The following is a 5,955-nucleotide window of genomic DNA, read 5'->3' on the forward strand; positions in this document are numbered from 1 at the left end:
GAGTATTATGCACATTCCAATCCTGTCAAACTGAACTTGGGACCTAATGCTACAGAAATGCTAGCTCTATCTCAGCAGGGTTTTTAAGTTTGATCTACACATCACTGTGCTAATTCTGTGGAAATATAAGATACATGTACAGAAACATCTGCAAACTAATGTTAAGAATAATTAAATGATTTTGTATACATTTAACTTACTTTTATTGAGTGAGGAAACAGCCTTTTCTGAAGGTCATATCTTTGGTCTTAAAAACTGAAACTCAAGCCACCTGGTTTTCATTTCCTGCCATATTCCTTCTGTCTCAGCTGCACACTGTGCTAGAAACAAAGGCTCCATTCTTTAATTGTGAATATCAGACGCCTTTAACCTTCATTCTGTTGTTAGTGCCTTGGAATGTGAAAAAGTTAATATACAATATCCTCTTTTATTAGCTAAAATAATAAATGACCAGTTGCATTCCTTTTATCAGCTGGGCTCAAGACCTGCAGATCTCTGGAGACTTTAAGAGTTCAACAGAGACAAAATTGTATGGCTTTCAAAGCAAAATCACTATTTAAACACAGTTCTGTTCTACTGTTTTGGATGACAGGCAGGGATTGAAGGTCACTGTTTCTAAAGTTACCTACAAAAAGTCTAGAAATAAGTCACCTCAGACCCTGTCACCCTATGGTGGTGAACAGCTGTCACATCTGGTCTCAATCAACAGCCAGGAACCAACAGCAAAGGGCAAGCCTATTCCCAGGCTTGGATCAGGGATGGTTTTAACAGAAACCATGGCTTCAGAGCAGCGGGATCAGTGAAAGATGGCATTCTTCAGCAAAAAACACAAGCCCTCAGAGGAAATGGGACACAAGCAGAACAACTTGTACAGCTCACTGAAAAATTTTATTGGCCAGCTCAGTGCAGAAGATGGTTGCTAATAAAAGAAAAATATTTGTCTATCAAGGTGACCAAAATGTCTCCTACCTCTGAATGGAATAGATTTTGAGTGAAGAAAAATGTGTGTAGACTCTGGAGATGATTTTTAAAACAAGTAAGCAAGTAATCAAAATCTCTTTCCATCAAAAAAGCAAGCTTTCATAAAACCCAAAACTCCACTAATTACGACCACTAATAATTGACAGTCACAATAATTGCTTTGAGATCAATCTGATACAATCTTAGGATAAATAGATCAGGTCCATTAATTTACTCCCTCATCATTTATTCAGAATTCGTAAAACATTTGCTGCTGTTTAAGCCTGCTGATAGAACAGCTTCTTCATAACTTCCAGACCATTTGGCTTGGGGCTCATGTAAGGAGTGAAGCAGCAGCACTCCTTACCCAGTGCTGTGCTGGATCCCTTCACCAGGCTTCTGGGCAGCCTTTACCAGCCCTACCATGGTTTCCAGGGGTTCAGCTGGGAGGGGAGTGCAGGGACGGCTCCACTTCAAACCACACACGTCAGAGGAACCACTGGAGGCTAGGGAGAGCAGAAATCTTTCCATTACTTACTGGTGAGATGCAAGCCAGCATATGGCATCACACTGCTGTACACATTTATACTTTGGATCAGAGACTCTCATATTTACCTTTTCCATTTTTATTAAACTGACAAAGAGTGAGATTTTGCAGTTAGTTCACAGATGTACATTAAGTAACAGGCAATCACTTTACTTGTACATCAACACCTCCCACATTTTGTGAAGAACCAAAATTTGAAAGCTGTTTCCCATCCCACCCCAGTCTATTAGTAATGAGGGTATTCATCACAGCAGCTTAAACTGAGAGAAAATATGTTCCTTAGCTTGGAGAAAAATATGTAGAATTATCAGTGTGATGTAACACTGGCTGAAACTTGATTTCACAACAGTCATTGCACCAAAAGGTTTAAGAAAGTGGTCTTTGGGGACAAACTTGTAAAAAGTAACAGAGAAGAAATTTTGTGCCATGTAATCTCTGGGCAACACATGAGTGTAAAATTGATAAGGAAAACACTCTGGTATAGTCTGCCTGTGAAGCCAGTAAACAGAATGTATGTCACAGTTGATAAAATACATTCCTAATGATTACTAGCATTTATTACTAAGATCATTCTGTTTATTACAACCATACCAAGCTCCAAGCTCTTTTGTAACATATCAGAAGCTACTTCACAGTCAGCCATTTTTCAGAAAGTGGAATTATTTCATTGACAAGAACAAAATGTTTGGAGTCTGGCTAAAAACTGAGGACTCTTACATGTATTTTTACCTTAAAATTATCACATTCATACTTGGCTGCATAATTCTTTGAAATTTTGTCAAAAAAATCTCAAAACATTATTCTGGGCATCAAAATTTTGTTCTTTTAAAAACAACTGCCATTCCTTAAGCCATCCAAGGATCTCTGAAAGAAGGTGAATTAAACTTGACCATATGTCTGTAACAACCACCAGCAAAATACCTCAAGGGTTACTTGCAAATCTTTATTTACGAATCTGAACTCATTAACTCTGCCTCAAGCAGCAGCTCAGGCTGGAAGCTCTGCTGTGCTAGGAAATAAGCTTTGCAATGTTTTGTCTGGAGGACACAGAAAAGACCATCACAGAAAACGTAGCACTTGAGTAACTTGGCATCCCATTTCCTTGTCTGGACAGAACACTGTGACAAATTCAGTCTGACTCCTAAAATGTCTCCACTCTAAGATCAAGAAGCTGAATGTAAAAACCCACTGAACAGGGTCCATCTCCACTTTGCCTGGCAGAGGAAGAGCCCATGTAGCTCAGGCTGGGCAAGAAAGACAAGACTATATTTGCACACTATACTCCCTAGGATTTTCCAAAACAATTAAAATCTGGCAGCTATGTTCTTCCAGACCCTCTAGACCTGGCCCAGCCTGAGCAGCAGAATCAGAGTGAGTCTTTTTCAGCAGTGAGTGATTCTCCACACATCCAGGAGCTGCTGCAGTTGCAAGGGCAACCAGGAGGGCGGGAGGATTTCTCTTCAGTGCCACCACTGCTACTGTGCCAAAACAAACAGGGTGAAAGGAAGTCTGACACAGGGGTAAGAGTGCAGCTTCCAGGGCAGCAAACGAGGTGAGAGATCCAGTTTAGAGAGATCCATGGATAAATAAGGTACAAGCAAAATAGGTACAACTGAATCAGAACAGTAGCAGCGAGGGAGGTGTATGTGTGTGAAATTGTATCAGAAGACACAGAAGTGTAAGCAATAAAATGCAGCTAAAACCAAACACAAAACTGAGGAAGCTTTTGATCCTTATCTTCAGCTGCTCTCAGAAAGAAGCTTGAGCAAATAAAAAAATTCTTTAAGATTAGCATACCTTAAGGACAACTGCTAGCCTTGGCTAATTTTAGCTCCATCAGCTCAAGCTGTAAAGGGGCATGGCATCCTTCGACAGAGGAAGTTTAGACTGGAAGGAAATGTAGGTATATACAAGTGCTGCATCCTTTTTTCCATTAAAAAGGACAAATGAAAAAAATCAGATGCAATCAGAACCCATATCAAATAGTAAAATGTAACATTCTAAACTATGAAGAGCAAAAATTAGTATGGCTTACATTCACTGCCTCTGTCCAAATGCATAATTATAACTGATTTTTAAAAATAGATTAAAATAAAAAAATCACATACCTTTTTTCCTTCTTATAGGTGCCTCCACCTCTTTCTGCATACTGGATGAAGCCTGTTCAGGAGAATCAACTGTCAGTGAAGCTTCTGTCCATAGAGCTTCTTTTGCAATTCACTGATAAAGTTAGGATCTCTATGTAACTCCAGAAAGGGAGTTGGAGGGTAACTGGAAAGGAATTTGGTTCCCTTTAAAAGAAAACCTAATTAGGTAAGCTGAGGGATTGTCCGGACATGCAGATTTTATGCTCGTTACTTGTATTTGTCAAGTATCACATTAATTCTGTGACCAGGTGAACTTCTCAGCTGTCAAGCCATGGCATGTCTCCCATTTTATAAACAAGTAGCAAAACAGCAGATGGTTTTTGTTCACTTAGCCTGCTTTTCTGCATTAAATGGCACAATTAATTACCCATTAAAAGATTTTAAACAGTAGTGATCCAAATCCTTACATTCATTTTAACTCCTTGGTCTTTGCTGTCCAGAACCAGAAGTCTGCAGGTGTATACCAGCCCCCACCTCGGAGTAAAACCTTCCCATTTATTAATGGGACTTTATTAATGGAACTTTAGTTTGTCCTGAAAAAGAAACATGTTTGTCTACAGGTGGTCAGATGTCGTATCTAGGTAGTTTTTTATTTCCCCCAAATTTCCTCCTTAATTTTCCTGTGCTGAATAAGACTCAGTGTGATTTCTAAACAAGCAAAATCCTTTACGAGCTGCTGTAGGCTCCCAGAACATCTCATCAGTCTATGATCCAGAGATAGCCTCTTTAGGTAAAGAGTCCCACAGATCCAGAGTTTCAAGAATGATAAAAATGCCTCCTGATGACTCTGCATATCAAGAACTGCACTTAAATACTGCCACTTCAAACCTGATTTCATACCAGATAGTTGGGATAGCAAAAAACCCAAACACAAACATCACAGTTTTATGTACAATTCTGTTTCATCAAACAGTTCTCCTTCCCCTTTCTATCTTCCTCAGGAACCAAGGGAAATATTGCATCTTCCTCAAAAATATTTATGAAAGTATTTTTGAGATTTAGAAGTGATGAGCTTCAAAAATACAAAAATGAGAACATCTGAAGTTGCTCCCCTCCACTCTAGAGAAATTTTTACAGTTTTACCTATTTCCAAGAATAGTGAATTTGCTGAAGCATATCCAGAAATCAGGAGCCATCATTCATTCCTACCTGTTTCAGAGCTCTCTTTTGGCCCATCTCTCAAAACCCAGTGCTTTTTCTCAGCCCTGCTCCCTCTCTACTGGCACTTGGCTTGGTTCTGTCTGGCAGAACTTCTGAGGCAATGAGGATGACAGGCTATCTGTAATACAAACAACACTATTCTGTGACAAAGCACTAGAAATAGACTAGAATGCACCTTATTCTCAGTTCAGCAATAAAGAATTCAAGAAGTTGCAGCCGGTTTTTACTCACATTTTAGAATACAACTCACTGTTGAAAAAAGTCACTTTTCCCCTTTCCTAACAAATTAGTACCTTTTTTTAACAGAAAGGTCCCAAGTTGCTTTTGTGCCATCCCAAACCCCTAACAAAATGTTAGCCCTGAAAGGTAGAGTGAAATTTTCATACATGCTGAACAGTTGAAGACTCTCACATGAATGAAAACCAGCAGAGGAGTCAGATAACACCACTGCACTGAACTTGGTAAGATGGAAATTAATCACTCGAGTCAAGGACTCAGAACAATGTGTCTGGTAGCCAGCTACTGCCTTCTGTTACCTTACAAACATGATATAATGTACACTACTACCAAAATCAGCCTTGGGTTTTAGGTGGTTTACTGACAGCGAGACCTTTTTCTCTGTAGCACACACACAAGGCAAAGAGCAAATGAAAAACTATAACACTTTTCTTAGAAACTGCCTCCCCTAAGGTGCTGGGGACTTAACTTTCCTAGCTCTTTAATGGAAATACAGCACAGCCTATAAATATCTGGCTTTTTAAACATAATATGATCAATATGCATAATTTTCACAACTGACTTTACAAATGCAATTTACAATAAAACTGCTTAACTTCTGAAAATTTAACAAGCCATGTCCACCAGGACACTGCATATGAAGCAGTAACAACAACCAATTAAATACTACCTTTTCCATTAAAATAAACTGATACTACAACCATCAGCCAGGCTACAGCTACATTATTTCATTACAAAGATCCACACATTAACTACAGTTGGTACATTTTTCTTATTTATTCAAAAGCTAGTGGATGACAAAAAGGGTTAAAATGTTTTATATCACCTATTCATTACATGAACAAATACTTAATCCAAAGGGACTTACTTTACAGGCCCCTCTGTCCAAAAACCACACACAAA

General features: G+C 38.9%; 1 long non-coding RNA gene across 1 annotated transcript; it reads right to left on the minus strand.

The window, feature by feature from the left end:
* Positions 1–866: 866 nt before the first annotated feature.
* Positions 867–4,519, minus strand: LOC136363824 (uncharacterized). Its single transcript, XR_010744060.1, has 2 exons — positions 3,305–4,519; positions 867–1,466 (listed from the first exon to the last, which is right to left on the minus strand). It is a non-coding gene; the product is annotated as an uncharacterized lncRNA (long non-coding RNA).
* Positions 4,520–5,955: the final 1,436 nt, after the last annotated feature.

This window comes from Sylvia atricapilla, chromosome 7 (assembly GCF_009819655.1).
Source record: "Sylvia atricapilla isolate bSylAtr1 chromosome 7, bSylAtr1.pri, whole genome shotgun sequence".
Classification (NCBI taxonomy): domain Eukaryota; kingdom Metazoa; phylum Chordata; class Aves; order Passeriformes; family Sylviidae; genus Sylvia; species Sylvia atricapilla.